A 17,389-nucleotide genomic window follows, 5' to 3' on the forward strand; every position below is an offset into this window, starting at 1 on the left:
AATGGGCCCTTGGCCATGCTCTGGAACCCTCACGTGTCACAATGGGCTGGAACCCTCACGTGTCACAATGGGCCCTTGGCCTATAAAAAGCAGTGCGGTGGCAGTCCTCTTCAGTCTGCTGCTGAAGCAGCGGCGGGCAGCATGGTGATAGCTAGGCAGCAGGGTCTTTGCCCGGCATCAGGAGAGCTAAGGGAAGACAGCTGCTCGCTTGTTTGTTTTTTGATTTTCCCTCTCGCACACCTCCTCCTGGCACTCAGTAGTGCTCATTGGAACAAAGGGGGGGAGGGTTACAATAGGTGGGGTTATGCAGATTAAAAACGAGTGGCTCACAGCTTGAACAAACAGCAGAACTGTCATTGTGAAGCCGTCCGGTTTGCTAAAATGTCCTCCTCAGGGCAATGTTTTGCTCCATTTCCCCAAAGGGTATCAGTGTTAGGTCTTGGTGCGGCAGAGGTGCAAATGATTTCTAGTTATTGCTTCTCGGCCTTTTGGCTAGAATCAAGTGTCAGTGTCAGGCCTTGGTGTGGTGAAAGTGCAAAACCATATCTGGTTATCGTTGCTTGTCCTTTTGGCTGAAATCGTCGTCGTTGCCGCCGCCGCTCAAGATCAAGTGTAGTATCTGTTCTGATCAGTTTAATATTTGATACGTCTCCCATTTGGGGACCATACGTTAAATGCATTTTTAGAACAGGGAGATGGAAAAAGAGCTTGCTCTGTCCACTCCATGCATTGAGCCGTTATTGCAGTATCTCCGGGAACAGTGCACTCCTTCTCTGATCCATCTTCCAAATACAAATTCAATTGAAATCAGCACAAGTTGTGTGTTAACTTATTATGTGAATTCTTTTCAGGGTCAAAGTTGCACATTTCAGATACCAAATGCATTTTGCTTGAATTAACTTGACCAATTGCAACATTTTGCGTGTGCATTGTTTGCACCTATGCATGTCAAGCATTGTATCGCATTCAATATGAAATCTATCAATCAATCAGTCTCTCTTTACTGGTTGCAACCGGCGTGTGAAGATGTGGACATGTATTTGGCCTTTGATACAGTGTTGCAAATAGACCATCTACAAAGTTAGGCCCCTTGCTATCAGTACTTAGTGCTTTAATTTAAGTAACCCATGAGTAGTTCTGCCATACATACCACATTTGTGACAGCATGATTTCAATTGTAAAACATTGTCTCCCTCTTGTGGACCACTGACTTTTAAATTTGGAGTATATGTATTTAAAGAAAGGAAAAATTGTGTCTGTGCTGATCTTGAATATGCTGCCTATCTCCACCTGTGTGAGTATTCTAATGCTTTCTAGCACCCAGGTGCGCCGCCTGCATTAGATAGAATCTGCGCGCGGAACCCTCACGTGTCACAATGGGCCCTCGGCCATGGTCTGGTACCCTCATGTGTCACAATGGGCCCTCGGCCATGGTCTGAAACCCTCATGTGTCACAATGGGCTGGAACCCTCACGTGTCACAATGGGCCATTGGCCTATAAAAAGCAGTATGTTGGTAGTCCTCTTCAGTCTGCTGCTGGAGCAGCGGCTGGCAGCATGGCGATAGGCAGGCAGCAGGGTCTATACCCGGCATCAGGAGAGCTAAGGGAAGACAGCTGCTCGCTTGTTTGTTTTTTGAGTTTTCCTCTCGCACACCTCCTCCTGGCACTCAGTAGTGCTCATTGGAACAAAGGGGGGGAGGGTTACAATAGGTGGGGTTATGCAGATTAAAAACGAGTGGCTCACAGCTTGAACAAACAGCAGAACTGTCATTGTGAAGGCGGCCGGTTTTATAAAATGTCCTCCTCAGGGCAATCTTTTGCTCGATCTCCCCAAAGGGTATCAGCGTTAGGCCTTGGTGCGGCACAAGTGGAAAACGATTTCTGGTTATTGTTCCTCGGCCTTTTGGCTAGAATCAAGTGTCCGTGTCAGGCCTTGGTGTGGTGAAAGTGCAAAACCATATCTGGTTATCGCTGCTTGTCCTTTTGGCTGAAATTGTTGTTGTCGCCGCCGCTCAAGATCAAGTGTAGTATCTGTTCTGATCAGTTTAATATTTGATACGTCTCCTATTTGGGGACCATACATTAAATGCATTTTTAGAACAGGGAGATGGAAAAAGAGCTTGCTCTGTCCACTCCATGCATTGAGCCGTTATTGCAGTATCTCCGGGAACAGTGCACTCCTTCTCTGATCCGGTTTCCAAATACAGATTGAATTGAAATCAGCACAAGTTGTGTTTTAACCCATTATGTGAATTATTTTCAGGGTCAAAGTTGCACATTTCAGATACCAAATGCATTTTGCTTGAATTAACTTGACCAATTGCAACATTTTGCGTGCGCATTGTTTGCACCTATGCATGTCAAGCATTGTATCGCATGCAATATGAAATCTATCTATCAATCAGTCTCTCTTTACTGGTTGCAACCGGCTTGTGAAGATGTGGACATGTATTTGGTCTTTGTTACAGTGTTGCAAATAGACCATCTACAAAGTTAGGCCCCTTGCTATCAGTACTTAGTGCTTTAATTTAAGTAACCCATGAGTAGTTCTGCCATACATACCACATTTGTGACAGCATGATTTCAATTGTAAAACATTGTCTCAGTCTTGTGGACCACTGACTTTTAAATTTGGAGTATATGCATTTAAAGAAAGGAAAAATTGTGCCTGTGCTGATGTTGAATACGCTGCCTATCTCCACCTGTGTGAGTATTCTAATGCTTTCTAGCACCCAGGTGCGCTGCCTGCATTAGATAGAATCTGCGCACAGAACCCTCACGTGTCACAATGGGCCCTTGGCCATGGTCTGGAACCCTCACGTGTCACAATGGGCCCTTGGCTATGGTCTGGAAACCTCACGTGTCACAATGGGCCCTTGGCCATGGTCTGGAACCCTCATGTGTCACAATGGGCCCTTGGCCATGCTCTGGAACCCTCACGTGTCACAATGGGCTGGAACCCTCACGTGTCACAATGGGCCCTTGGCCTATAAAAAGCAGTGCGGTGGCAGTCCTCTTCAGTCTGCTGCTGAAGCAGCGGCTGGCAGCAATGGTGATAGGTAGGCAGCAGGGTCTTTACCCGGCATCAGGAGAGCTAAGGGAAGACAGCTGCTCGCTTGTTTGTTTTTTGAGTTTCCCTCTCGCACACCTCCTCCTGGCACTCAGTAGTGCTCATTGGAACAAAGGGGGGGAGGGTTACAATAGGTGGGGTTATGCAGATTAAAAACGAGTGGCTCACAGCTTGAACAAACAGCAGAACTGTCATTGTGAAGGCGGCCGGTTTTATAAAATGTCCTCCTCAGGGCAATCTTTTGCTCGATCTCCCCAAAGGGTATCAGCGTTAGGCCTTGGTGCGGCACAAGTGGAAAACGATTTCTGGTTATTGTTCCTCGGCCTTTTGGCTAGAATCAAGTGTCCGTGTCAGGCCTTGGTGTGGTGAAAGTGCAAAACCATATCTGGTTATCGCTGCTTGTCCTTTTGGCTGAAATTGTTGTTGTCGCCGCCGCTCAAGATCAAGTGTAGTATCTGTTCTGATCAGTTTAATATTTGATACGTCTCCTATTTGGGGACCATACATTAAATGCATTTTTAGAACAGGGAGATGGAAAAAGAGCTTGCTCTGTCCACTCCATGCATTGAGCCGTTATTGCAGTATCTCCGGGAACAGTGCACTCCTTCTCTGATCCGGTTTCCAAATACAGATTGAATTGAAATCAGCACAAGTTGTGTTTTAACCCATTATGTGAATTATTTTCAGGGTCAAAGTTGCACATTTCAGATACCAAATGCATTTTGCTTGAATTAACTTGACCAATTGCAACATTTTGCGTGCGCATTGTTTGCACCTATGCATGTCAAGCATTGTATCGCATGCAATATGAAATCTATCTATCAATCAGTCTCTCTTTACTGGTTGCAACCGGCTTGTGAAGATGTGGACATGTATTTGGCCTTTGTTACAGTGTTGCAAATAGACCATCTACAAAGTTAGGCCCCTTGCTATCAGTACTTAGTGCTTTAATTTAAGTAACCCATGAGTAGTTCTGCCATACATACCACATTTGTGACAGCATGATTTCAATTGTAAAACATTGTCTCACTCTTGTGGACCACTGACTTTTAAATTTGGAGTATATGTATTTAAAGAAAGGAAAAATTGTGTCTGTGCTGATCTTGAATACGCTGCCTATCTCCACCTGTGTGAGTATTCTAATGCTTTCTAGCACCCAGGTGCGCTGCCTGCATTAGATAGAATCTGCGCGCAGAACCCTTACGTGTCACAATGGGCCCTTGGCCATGGTCTGGAACCCTCATGTGTCACAATGGGCCCTTGGCTATGGTCTGGAACCCTCACGTGTCACAATGGGCCCTTGGCCATGGTCTGGAACCCTCATGTGTCACAATGGGCCCTTGGCCATGCTCTGGAACCCTCACGTGTCACAATGGGCTGGAACCCTCACGTGTCACAATGGGCCCTTGGCCTATAAAAAGCAGTGCGGTGGCAGTCCTCTTCAGTCTGCTGCTGAAGCAGCGGTGGGCAGCATGGTGATAGCTAGGCAGCAGGGTCTTTGCCCGGCATCAGGAGAGCTAAGGGAAGACAGCTGCTCGCTTGTTTGTTTTTTGATTTTCCCTCTCGCACACCTCCTCCTGGCACTCAGTAGTGCTCATTGGAACAAAGGGGGGGAGGGTTACAATAGGTGGGGTTATGCAGATTAAAAACGAGTGGCTCACAGCTTGAACAAACAGCAGAACTGTCATTGTGAAGCCGTCCGGTTTGCTAAAATGTCCTCCTCAGGGCAATGTTTTGCTCCATTTCCCCAAAGGGTATCAGTGTTAGGTCTTGGTGCGGCACAGGTGCAAATGATTTCTAGTTATTGCTTCTCGGCCTTTTGGCTAGAATCAAGTGTCCGTGTCAGGCCTTGGTGTGGTGAAAGTGCAAAACCATATCTGGTTATCGTTGCTTGTCCTTTTGGCTGAAATCGTCGTCATCGCCGCCGCCGCTCAAGATCAAGTGTAGTATCTGTTCTGATCAGTTTAATATTTGATACGTCTCCTATTTGGGGACCATACGTTAAATGCATTTTTAGAACAGGGAGATGGAAAAAGAGCTTGCTCTGTCCACTCCATGCATTGAGCCGTTATTGCAGTATCTCCGGGAACAGTGCACTCCTTCTCTGATCCGTCTTCCAAATACAAATTCAATTGAAATCAGCACAAGTTGTGTGTTAACCTATTATGTGAATTCTTATCAGGGTCAAAGTTGCACATTTCAGATACCAAATGCATTTTGCTTGAATTAACTTGACCAATTGCAACATTTTGCGTGCGCATTGTTTGCACCTATGCATGTCAAGCATTGTATCGCATTCAATATGAAATCTTTCAATCAATCAGTCTCTCTTTACTGGTTGCAACCGGCGTGTGAAGATGTGGACATGTATTTGGCCTTTGATACAGTGTTGCAAATAGACCATCTACAAAGTTAGGCCACTTGCTATCAGTACTTAGTGCTTTAATTTAAGTAACCCATGAGTAGTTCTGCCATACATACCACATTTGTGACAGCATGATTTCAATTGTAAAACATTGTCTCCCTCTTGTGGACCACTGACTTTTAAATTTGGAGTATATGTATTTAAAGAAAGGAAAAATTGTGTCTGTGCTGATCTTGAATATGCTGCCTATCTCCACCTGTGTGAGTATTCTAATGCTTTCTAGCACCCAGGTGCGCCGCCTGCATTAGATAGAATCTGCGCGCGGAACCCTCACGTGTCACAATGGGCCCTCGGCCATGGTCTGGTACCCTCATGTGTCACAATGGGCCCTCGGCCATGGTCTGAAACCCTCATGTGTCACAATGGGCTGGAACCCTCACGTGTCACAATGGGCCATTGGCCTATAAAAAGCAGTATGTTGGCAGTCCTCTTCAGTCTGCTGCTGGAGCAGCGGCTGGCAGCATGGCGATAGGCAGGCAGCAGGGTCTATACCCGGCATCAGGAGAGCTAAGGGAAGACAGCTGCTCGCTTGTTTGTTTTTTGAGTTTTCCTCTCGCACACCTCCTCCTGGCACTCAGTAGTGCTCATTGGAACAAAGGGGGGGAGGGTTACAATAGGTGGGGTTATGCAGATTAAAAACGAGTGGCTCACAGCTTGAACAAACAGCAGAACTGTCATTGTGAAGGCGGCCGGTTTTATAAAATGTCCTCCTCAGGGCAATCTTTTGCTCGATCTCCCCAAAGGGTATCAGCGTTAGGCCTTGGTGCGGCACAAGTGGAAAACGATTTCTGGTTATTGTTCCTCGGCCTTTTGGCTAGAATCAAGTGTCCGTGTCAGGCCTTGGTGTGGTGAAAGTGCAAAACCATATCTGGTTATCGCTGCTTGTCCTTTTGGCTGAAATTGTTGTTGTCGCCGCCGCTCAAGATCAAGTGTAGTATCTGTTCTGATCAGTTTAATATTTGATACGTCTCCTATTTGGGGACCATACATTAAATGCATTTTTAGAACAGGGAGATGGAAAAAGAGCTTGCTCTGTCCACTCCATGCATTGAGCCGTTATTGCAGTATCTCCGGGAACAGTGCACTCCTTCTCTGATCCGGTTTCCAAATACAGATTGAATTGAAATCAGCACAAGTTGTGTTTTAACCCATTATGTGAATTATTTTCAGGGTCAAAGTTGCACATTTCAGATACCAAATGCATTTTGCTTGAATTAACTTGACCAATTGCAACATTTTGCGTGCGCATTGTTTGCACCTATGCATGTCAAGCATTGTATCGCATGCAATATGAAATCTATCTATCAATCAGTCTCTCTTTACTGGTTGCAACCGGCTTGTGAAGATGTGGACATGTATTTGGTCTTTGTTACAGTGTTGCAAATAGACCATCTACAAAGTTAGGCCCCTTGCTATCAGTACTTAGTGCTTTAATTTAAGTAACCCATGAGTAGTTCTGCCATACATACCACATTTGTGACAGCATGATTTCAATTGTAAAACATTGTCTCAGTCTTGTGGACCACTGACTTTTAAATTTGGAGTATATGCATTTAAAGAAAGGAAAAATTGTGCCTGTGCTGATCTTGAATACGCTGCCTATCTCCACCTGTGTGAGTATTCTAATGCTTTCTAGCACCCAGGTGCGCTGCCTGCATTAGATAGAATCTGCGCACAGAACCCTCACGTGTCACAATGGGCCCTTGGCCATGGTCTGGAACCCTCACGTGTCACAATGGGCCCTTGGCTATGGTCTGGAAACCTCACGTGTCACAATGGGCCCTTGGCCATGGTCTGGAACCCTCATGTGTCACAATGGGCCCTTGGCCATGCTCTGGAACCCTCACGTGTCACAATGGGCTGGAACCCTCACGTGTCACAATGGGCCCTTGGCCTATAAAAAGCAGTGCGGTGGCAGTCCTCTTCAGTCTGCTGCTGAAGCAGCGGCTGGCAGCAATGGTGATAGGTAGGCAGCAGGGTCTTTACCCGGCATCAGGAGAGCTAAGGGAAGACAGCTGCTCGCTTGTTTGTTTTTTGAGTTTCCCTCTCGCACACCTCCTCCTGGCACTCAGTAGTGCTCATTGGAACAAAGGGGGGGAGGGTTACAATAGGTGGGGTTATGCAGATTAAAAACGAGTGGCTCACAGCTTGAACAAACAGCAGAACTGTCATTGTGAAGGCGGCCGGTTTTATAAAATGTCCTCCTCAGGGCAATCTTTTGCTCGATCTCCCCAAAGGGTATCAGCGTTAGGCCTTGGTGCGGCACAAGTGGAAAACGATTTCTGGTTATTGTTCCTCGGCCTTTTGGCTAGAATCAAGTGTCCGTGTCAGGCCTTGGTGTGGTGAAAGTGCAAAACCATATCTGGTTATCGCTGCTTGTCCTTTTGGCTGAAATTGTTGTTGTCGCCGCCGCTCAAGATCAAGTGTAGTATCTGTTCTGATCAGTTTAATATTTGATACGTCTCCTATTTGGGGACCATACATTAAATGCATTTTTAGAACAGGGAGATGGAAAAAGAGCTTGCTCTGTCCACTCCATGCATTGAGCCGTTATTGCAGTATCTCCGGGAACAGTGCACTCCTTCTCTGATCCGGTTTCCAAATACAGATTGAATTGAAATCAGCACAAGTTGTGTTTTAACCCATTATGTGAATTATTTTCAGGGTCAAAGTTGCACATTTCAGATACCAAATGCATTTTGCTTGAATTAACTTGACCAATTGCAACATTTTGCGTGCGCATTGTTTGCACCTATGCATGTCAAGCATTGTATCGCATGCAATATGAAATCTATCTATCAATCAGTCTCTCTTTACTGGTTGCAACCGGCTTGTGAAGATGTGGACATGTATTTGGTCTTTGTTACAGTGTTGCAAATAGACCATCTACAAAGTTAGGCCCCTTGCTATCAGTACTTAGTGCTTTAATTTAAGTAACCCATGAGTAGTTCTGCCATACATACCACATTTGTGACAGCATGATTTCAATTGTAAAACATTGTCTCAGTCTTGTGGACCACTGACTTTTAAATTTGGAGTATATGCATTTAAAGAAAGGAAAAATTGTGCCTGTGCTGATCTTGAATACGCTGCCTATCTCCACCTGTGTGAGTATTCTAATGCTTTCTAGCACCCAGGTGCGCTGCCTGCATTAGATAGAATCTGCGCACAGAACCCTCACGTGTCACAATGGGCCCTTGGCCATGGTCTGGAACCCTCACGTGTCACAATGGGCCCTTGGCTATGGTCTGGAAACCTCACGTGTCACAATGGGCCCTTGGCCATGGTCTGGAACCCTCATGTGTCACAATGGGCCCTTGGCCATGCTCTGGAACCCTCACGTGTCACAATGGGCTGGAACCCTCACGTGTCACAATGGGCCCTTGGCCTATAAAAAGCAGTGCGGTGGCAGTCCTCTTCAGTCTGCTGCTGAAGCAGCGGCTGGCAGCAATGGTGATAGGTAGGCAGCAGGGTCTTTACCCGGCATCAGGAGAGCTAAGGGAAGACAGCTGCTCGCTTGTTTGTTTTTTGAGTTTCCCTCTCGCACACCTCCTCCTGGCACTCAGTAGTGCTCATTGGAACAAAGGGGGGGAGGGTTACATTAGGTGGGGTTATGCAGATTAAAAACGAGTGGCTCACAGCTTGAACAAACAGCAGAACTGTCATTGTGAAGGCGTCCGGTTTGCTAAAATGTCCTCCTCAGGGCAATCTTTTGCTCGATCTCCCCAAAGGGTATCAGCGTTAGGCCTTGGTGCGGCACCAGTGGAAAACGATTTCTGGTTATTGCTCCTCGGCCTTTTGGCTAGAATCAAGTGTCCGTGTCAGGCCTTGGTGTGGTGAAAGTGCAAAACCATATCTGGTTATCGCTGCTTGTCCTTTTGGCTGAAATTGTTGTTGTCGCCGCCGCTCAAGATCAAGTGTAGTATCTGTTCTGATCAGTTTAATATTTGATACGTCTCCTATTTGGGGACCATACATTAAATGCATTTTTAGAACAGGGATATGGAAAAAGAGCTTGCTCTGTCCACTCCATGCATTGAGCCGTTATTGCAGTATCTCCGGGAACAGTGCACTCCTTCTCTGATCCGGTTTCCAAATACAGATTGAGTTGAAATCAGCACAAGTTGTGTTTTAACCCATTATGTGAATTATTTTCAGGGTCAAAGTTGCACATTTCAGATACCAAATGCATTTTGCTTGAATTAACTTGACCAATTGCAACATTTTGCGTGCGCATTGTTTGCACCTATGCATGTCAAGCATTGTATCGCATGCAATATGAAATCTATCTATCAATCAGTCTCTCTTTACTGGTTGCAACCGGCTTGTGAAGATGTGGACATGTATTTGGCCTTTGTTACAGTGTTGCAAATAGACCATCTACAAAGTTAGGCCCCTTGCTATCAGTACTTAGTGCTTTAATTTAAGTAACCCATGAGTAGTTCTGCCATACATACCACATTTGTGACAGCATGATTTCAATTGTAAAACATTGTCTCACTCTTGTGGACCACTGACTTTTAAATTTGGAGTATATGTATTTAAAGAAAGGAAAAATTGTGTCTGTGCTGATCTTGAATACGCTGCCTATCTCCACCTGTGTGAGTATTCTAATGCTTTCTAGCACCCAGGTGCGCTGCCTGCATTAGATAGAATCTGCGCGCAGAACCCTTACGTGTCACAATGGGCCCTTGGCCATGGTCTGGAACCCTCATGTGTCACAATGGGCCCTTGGCTATGGTCTGGAACCCTCACGTGTCACAATGGGCCCTTGGCCATGGTCTGGAACCCTCATGTGTCACAATGGGCCCTTGGCCATGCTCTGGAACCCTCACGTGTCACAATGGGCTGGAACCCTCACGTGTCACAATGGGCCCTTGGCCTATAAAAAGCAGTGCGGTGGCAGTCCTCTTCAGTCTGCTGCTGAAGCAGCGGCGGGCAGCATGGTGATAGCTAGGCAGCAGGGTCTTTGCCCGGCATCAGGAGAGCTAAGGGAAGACAGCTGCTCGCTTGTTTGTTTTTTGATTTTCCCTCTTGCACACCTCCTCCTGGCACTCAGTAGTGCTCATTGGAACAAAGGGGGGGAGGGTTACAATAGGTGGGGTTATGCAGATTAAAAACGAGTGGCTCACAGCTTGAACAAACAGCAGAACTGTCATTGTGAAGCCGTCCGGTTTGCTAAAATGTCCTCCTCAGGGCAATGTTTTGCTCCATTTCCCCAAAGGGTATCAGTGTTAGGTCTTGGTGCGGCACAGGTGCAAATGATTTCTAGTTATTGCTTCTCGGCCTTTTGGCTAGAATCAAGTGTCCGTGTCAGGCCTTGGTGTGGTGAAAGTGCAAAACCATATCTGGTTATCGTTGCTTGTCCTTTTGGCTGAAATCGTCGTCATCGCCGCCGCCGCTCAAGATCAAGTGTAGTATCTGTTCTGATCAGTTTAATATTTGATACGTCTCCTATTTGGGGACCATACGTTAAATGCATTTTTAGAACAGGGAGATGGAAAAAGAGCTTGCTCTGTCCACTCCATGCATTGAGCCGTTATTGCAGTATCTCCGGGAACAGTGCACTCCTTCTCTGATCCGTCTTCCAAATACAAATTCAATTGAAATCAGCACAAGTTGTGTGTTAACCTATTATGTGAATTCTTATCAGGGTCAAAGTTGCACATTTCAGATACCAAATGCATTTTGCTTGAATTAACTTGACCAATTGCAACATTTTGCGTGCGCATTGTTTGCACCTATGCATGTCAAGCATTGTATCGCATTCAATATGAAATCTATCAATCAATCAGTCTCTCTTTACTGGTTGCAACCGGCGTGTGAAGATGTGGACATGTATTTGGCCTTTGATACAGTGTTGCAAATAGACCATCTACAAAGTTAGGCCACTTGCTATCAGTACTTAGTGCTTTAATTTAAGTAACCCATGAGTAGTTCTGCCATACATACCACATTTGTGACAGCATGATTTCAATTGTAAAACATTGTCTCCCTCTTGTGGACCACTGACTTTTAAATTTGGAGTATATGTATTTAAAGAAAGGAAAAATTGTGTCTGTGCTGATCTTGAATATGCTGCCTATCTCCACCTGTGTGAGTATTCTAATGCTTTCTAGCACCCAGGTGCGCCGCCTGCATTAGATAGAATCTGCGCGCGGAACCCTCACGTGTCACAATGGGCCCTCGGCCATGGTCTGGTACCCTCATGTGTCACAATGGGCCCTCGGCCATGGTCTGAAACCCTCATGTGTCACAATGGGCTGGAACCCTCACGTGTCACAATGGGCCATTGGCCTATAAAAAGCAGTATGTTGGCAGTCCTCTTCAGTCTGCTGCTGGAGCAGCGGCTGGCAGCATGGCGATAGGCAGGCAGCAGGGTCTATACCCGGCATCAGGAGAGCTAAGGGAAGACAGCTGCTCGCTTGTTTGTTTTTTGAGTTTTCCTCTCGCACACCTCCTCCTGGCACTCAGTAGTGCTCATTGGAACAAAGGGGGGGAGGGTTACAATAGGTGGGGTTATGCAGATTAAAAACGAGTGGCTCACAGCTTGAACAAACAGCAGAACTGTCATTGTGAAGGCGGCCGGTTTTATAAAATGTCCTCCTCAGGGCAATCTTTTGCTCGATCTCCCCAAAGGGTATCAGCGTTAGGCCTTGGTGCGGCACAAGTGGAAAACGATTTCTGGTTATTGTTCCTCGGCCTTTTGGCTAGAATCAAGTGTCCGTGTCAGGCCTTGGTGTGGTGAAAGTGCAAAACCATATCTGGTTATCGCTGCTTGTCCTTTTGGCTGAAATTGTTGTTGTCGCCGCCGCTCAAGATCAAGTGTAGTATCTGTTCTGATCAGTTTAATATTTGATACGTCTCCTATTTGGGGACCATACATTAAATGCATTTTTAGAACAGGGAGATGGAAAAAGAGCTTGCTCTGTCCACTCCATGCATTGAGCCGTTATTGCAGTATCTCCGGGAACAGTGCACTCCTTCTCTGATCCGGTTTCCAAATACAGATTGAATTGAAATCAGCACAAGTTGTGTTTTAACCCATTATGTGAATTATTTTCAGGGTCAAAGTTGCACATTTCAGATACCAAATGCATTTTGCTTGAATTAACTTGACCAATTGCAACATTTTGCGTGCGCATTGTTTGCACCTATGCATGTCAAGCATTGTATCACATGCAATATGAAATCTATCTATCAATCAGTCTCTCTTTACTGGTTGCAACCGGCTTGTGAAGATGTGGACATGTATTTGGTCTTTGTTACAGTGTTGCAAATAGACCATCTACAAAGTTAGGCCCCTTGCTATCAGTACTTAGTGCTTTAATTTAAGTAACCCATGAGTAGTTCTGCCATACATACCACATTTGTGACAGCATGATTTCAATTGTAAAACATTGTCTCAGTCTTGTGGACCACTGACTTTTAAATTTGGAGTATATGCATTTAAAGAAAGGAAAAATTGTGCCTGTGCTGATCTTGAATACGCTGCCTATCTCCACCTGTGTGAGTATTCTAATGCAGTGGTTCTCAACCTTTCTAATGCCGTGACCCCGCAATACAGTTCCTCATGTTGCGGTGACCCCCCAACCCAAAAAATAATTTTGGTGGCTACTTTAAAACTGTAATTTTATTAGTTATGGCATAGACACTCACCCTGCTCGCCCGCCTGATCTGCCTTCTGCCTCCACCTGCTCATCCATCGCCCCCAGTCAGAAGAATAGAACAGCAAAAGCAATGACCTCCAAGACCACCCAACCTGAAACAGCGAGAAGGGTTATACCACAGTGCCCACCGGATGGGGTCACACAGGGGAGAATGAGATACAGCTAATCACATGGGAGAGGATTAGATACACAGCTCAGCAGACTGTATCACACAGGAGAGGATTAGATACAGCTCAGCAGTCAGTATCACACACTATAAGATTAGATACACAGCTCAGCAGACAGTATCACACAGTATAAGATTAGATACACAGCTCAGCAGACAGTATCACACAGGATGGGATTAGATACTGACTGCTGAGCAGTGTATCACAGGATAGGATTAGATACAACTCAGGCAGTATCACACAGGATAAGATTAGATACAGCTCAGCAGACAGTATCACACAGGATAAGATTAGATACAGCTCAGCAGATGAGATCACAGGATAGGATTAGATACACGGCTCAGTAGTCAGTATCACACAGGATAAGATTAGATACACGGCTCAGCACACAGGATAGGATTAGATACACGGCTCAGCACACAGTATCACACAGGATAGGATTAGATACACGGCTCAGCACACAGTATCACACAGGATAGGATTAGATACACGGCTCAGCACACAGTATCACATAGGAGAGGATTAGATGTACAGCTCAGCAGACAGTATCACACAGGATAGGATTAGATACATGGCTCAGCAGACAGTATCACACAGGAGAGGATTAGATACTTGGCTCAGCACACAGTATCACACAGGATAGGATTAGATACATGGCTCAGCACACAGTATCACACAGGATAGGATTAGATACACGGCTCAGCACACAGTATCACACAGGATAGGATTAGATACACGGCTCAGCACACAGTATCACACAGGATAGGATTAGATACACGGCTCAGCACACAGTATCACATAGGAGAGGATTAGATGTACAGCTCAGCAGACAGTATCACACAGGATAGGATTAGATACATGGCTCAGCACACAGTATCACATAGGAGAGGATTAGATACACGGCTCAGCACACAGTATCACACAGGAGAGGATTAGATACATGGCTCAGCACACAGTATCACACAGGATAGGATTAGATACATGGCTCAGCAGACAGTATCACACAGGAGAAGAGTAGATACATGGCTCAGCACACAGTATCACACAGGAGAGGATTAGATACATGGCTCAGCACAGTATCGCACAGGAGAGGATTAGATACATGGCTCAGCACACAGTATCACACGGGAGAGGATTAGATACATGGCTCAGCACACAGTATCGCACAGGAGAAGAGTAGATACATGGCTCAGCACACAGTATCACACAGGATAGGATTAGATACATGGCTCAGCACACAGTATCACACAGGATAGGATTAGATACATGGCTCAGCACACAGTATCACACAGGAGGGGATTAGATACATGGCTCAGCACACAGTATCGCACAGGAGAGGATTAGATACATGGCTCAGCACACAGTATCGCACAGGAGGGGATTAGATACATGGCTCAGCACACAGTATCGCACAGGAGAGGATTACAAACAACTCAGCAGATGGGATCACCGGAGAGGGGAGAGACTCACCCTGCTCTTCCGTCATCTGCAGTCCACCCCCGCGTGACACACAGCACGCTGCTCTCTCTGCTCCGGAATGAGGAAGTGGAGCAGCGTGTGACGTCAGCCCTTCAAGCCGATTACCGATGCCGGCAGCCGCGTTCTTCCTGCATCCCTGGATTCCGTTGCCAGATACGTGCCACAGATTCCGGATCTGTCCTGGCTGCACCAAACAAGAAGGGGGGACGTCGGAAGTTGGTATCTCCCTAGATCCGATGCGCGATCGATTCATTTTCCTGCGGGTATCCCAAAGCTATGCCGGGAGAAAAGCTAGCAGTCCAGGCATACGGGGGAAGGTGGATGGGGAGGTGAGAGAGGTGGCGACCCCTGTGTTTTGGTCGTTCGACCCCCCTCGGGGTCGCGACCCCCAGGTTGAGAACCGCTGTTCTAATGCTTTCTAGCACCCAGGTGCGCTGCCTGCATTAGATAGAATCTGCGCACAGAACCCTCACGTGTCACAATGGGCCCTTGGCCATGGTCTGGAACCCTCACGTGTCACAATGGGCCCTTGGCTATGGTCTGGAAACCTCACGTGTCACAATGGGCCCTTGGCCATGGTCTGGAACCCTCATGTGTCACAATGGGCCCTTGGCCATGCTCTGGAACCCTCACGTGTCACAATGGGCTGGAACCCTCACGTGTCACAATGGGCCCTTGGCCTATAAAAAGCAGTGCGGTGGCAGTCCTCTGCAGTCTGCTGCTGAAGCAGCGGCTGGCAGCAATGGTGATAGGTAGGCAGCAGGGTCTTTACCCGGCATCAGGAGAGCTAAGGGAAGACAGCTGCTCGCTTGTTTGTTTTTTGAGTTTCCCTCTCGCACACCTCCTCCTGGCACTCAGTAGTGCTCATTGGAACAAAGGGGGGGAGGGTTACATTAGGTGGGGTTATGCAGATTAAAAACGAGTGGCTCACAGCTTGAACAAACAGCAGAACTGTCATTGTGAAGGCGTCCGGTTTGCTAAAATGTCCTCCTCAGGGCAATCTTTTGCTCGATCTCCCCAAAGGGTATCAGCGTTAGGCCTTGGTGCGGCACAAGTGGAAAACGATTTCTGGTTATTGCTCCTCGGCCTTTTGGCTAGAATCAAGTGTCCGTGTCAGGCCTTGGTGTGGTGAAAGTGCAAAACCATATCTGGTTATCGCTGCTTGTCCTTTTGGCTGAAATCGTCGTCGTCGCCACCGCCGCTCAAGATCAAGTGTAGTATCTGTTCTGATCAGTTTAATATTTGATACGTCTCCTATTTGGGGACCATACATTAAATGCATTTTTAGAACAGGGAGATGGAAAAAGAGCTTGCTCTGTCCACTCCATGCATTGAGCCGTTATTGCAGTATCTCCGGGAACAGTGCACTCCTTCTCTGATCCGGTTTCCAAATACAGATTGAATTGAAATCAGCACAAGTTGTGTTTTAACCCATTATGTGAATTCTTTTCAGGGTCAAAGTTGCACATTTCAGATACCAAATGCATTTTGCTTGAATTAACTTGACCAATTGCAACATTTTGCGTGCGCATTGTTTGCACCTATGCATGTCAAGCATTGTATCGCATTCAATATGAAATCTATCAATCAATCAGTCTCTCTTTACTGGTTGCAACCGACGTGTGAAGATGTGGACATGTATTTGGCCTTTGATACAGTGTTGCAAATAGACCATCTACAAAGTTAGGCCACTTGCTATCAGTACTTAGTGCTTTAATTTAAGTAACCCATGAGTAGTTCTGCCATACATACCACATTTGTGACAGCATGATTTCAGTTGTAAAACATTGTCTCCCTCTTGTGGACCACTGACTTTTAAATTTGGAGTATATGTATTTAAAGAAAGGAAAAATTGTGTCTGTGCTGATCTTGAATATGCTGCCTATCTCCACCTGTGTGAGTATTCTAATGCTTTCTAGCACCCAGGTGCGCTGCCTGCATTAGATAGAATCTGCGCGCGGAACCCTCACGTGTCACAATGGGCCCTCGGCCATGGTCTGGAACCCTCATGTGTCACAATGGGCCCTCGGCCATGGTCTGAAACGCTCATGTGTCACAATGGGCTGGAACCCTCACGTGTCACAATGGGCCATTGGCCTATAAAAAGCAGTATGTTGGCAGTCCTCTTCAGTCTGCTGCTGGAGCAGCGGCGGGCAGCATGGTGATAGGTAGGCAGCAGGGTCTATACCCAACATCAGGAGAGCTAAGGGAAGACAGCTGCTCGCTTGTTTGTTTTTTGAGTTTCCCTCTCGCACACCTCCTCCTGGCACTCAGTAGTGCTCATTGGAACAAAGGGGGGGAGGGTTACATTAGGTGGGGTTATGCAGATTAAAAACGAGTGGCTCATAGCTTGAACAAACAGCAGAACTGTCATTGTGAAGGCGGCCGGTTTGCTAAAATGTCCTCCTCAGGGCAGTCTTTTGCTCGATCTCCCCAAAGGGTATCAGCGTTAGGCCTTGGTGCGGCACAAGTGGAAAACGATTTCTGGTTATTGCTCCTCGGCCTTTTGGCTAGAATCAAGTGTCCGTGTCAGGCCTTGGTGTGGTGAAAGTGCAAAACCATATCTGGTTATCGCTG

The 17,389-nt window shown here is 46.4% G+C and overlaps 10 non-coding genes across 10 annotated transcripts; all 10 read left to right on the forward strand.

Annotated features, from left to right (window-relative positions):
* The first annotated feature begins 577 nt into the window (after positions 1-577).
* Positions 578-771, forward strand: LOC143771247 (U2 spliceosomal RNA). Its single transcript, XR_013215051.1, has one exon. It is a non-coding gene; the product is annotated as a U2 spliceosomal RNA (small nuclear RNA).
* A 1,225-nt stretch (positions 772-1,996) lies between these two features.
* On the forward strand, positions 1,997-2,184 carry LOC143771232 (U2 spliceosomal RNA). Its single transcript, XR_013215040.1, has one exon. It is a non-coding gene; the product is annotated as a U2 spliceosomal RNA (small nuclear RNA).
* A 1,306-nt stretch (positions 2,185-3,490) lies between these two features.
* On the forward strand, positions 3,491-3,678 carry LOC143771234 (U2 spliceosomal RNA). The gene has a single exon (XR_013215042.1). It is a non-coding gene; the product is annotated as a U2 spliceosomal RNA (small nuclear RNA).
* A 1,301-nt stretch (positions 3,679-4,979) lies between these two features.
* Positions 4,980-5,173, forward strand: LOC143771239 (U2 spliceosomal RNA). Its single transcript, XR_013215047.1, has one exon. It is a non-coding gene; the product is annotated as a U2 spliceosomal RNA (small nuclear RNA).
* A 1,225-nt stretch (positions 5,174-6,398) lies between these two features.
* LOC143771235 (U2 spliceosomal RNA) lies at positions 6,399-6,586 on the forward strand. Its single transcript, XR_013215043.1, has one exon. It is a non-coding gene; the product is annotated as a U2 spliceosomal RNA (small nuclear RNA).
* A 1,306-nt stretch (positions 6,587-7,892) lies between these two features.
* LOC143771236 (U2 spliceosomal RNA) lies at positions 7,893-8,080 on the forward strand. Its single transcript, XR_013215044.1, has one exon. It is a non-coding gene; the product is annotated as a U2 spliceosomal RNA (small nuclear RNA).
* A 1,306-nt stretch (positions 8,081-9,386) lies between these two features.
* Positions 9,387-9,574, forward strand: LOC143771282 (U2 spliceosomal RNA). Its single transcript, XR_013215059.1, has one exon. It is a non-coding gene; the product is annotated as a U2 spliceosomal RNA (small nuclear RNA).
* Positions 9,575-10,875: 1,301 nt separating this feature from the next.
* Positions 10,876-11,069, forward strand: LOC143771240 (U2 spliceosomal RNA). The gene has a single exon (XR_013215048.1). It is a non-coding gene; the product is annotated as a U2 spliceosomal RNA (small nuclear RNA).
* A 1,225-nt stretch (positions 11,070-12,294) lies between these two features.
* On the forward strand, positions 12,295-12,482 carry LOC143771237 (U2 spliceosomal RNA). The gene has a single exon (XR_013215045.1). It is a non-coding gene; the product is annotated as a U2 spliceosomal RNA (small nuclear RNA).
* Positions 12,483-15,991: 3,509 nt separating this feature from the next.
* Positions 15,992-16,185, forward strand: LOC143771227 (U2 spliceosomal RNA). Its single transcript, XR_013215038.1, has one exon. It is a non-coding gene; the product is annotated as a U2 spliceosomal RNA (small nuclear RNA).
* The last annotated feature ends 1,204 nt before the right edge of the window (positions 16,186-17,389 follow it).

This window comes from Ranitomeya variabilis, chromosome 4, assembly GCF_051348905.1.
Source record: "Ranitomeya variabilis isolate aRanVar5 chromosome 4, aRanVar5.hap1, whole genome shotgun sequence".
NCBI lineage: Eukaryota > Metazoa > Chordata > Amphibia > Anura > Dendrobatidae > Ranitomeya > Ranitomeya variabilis.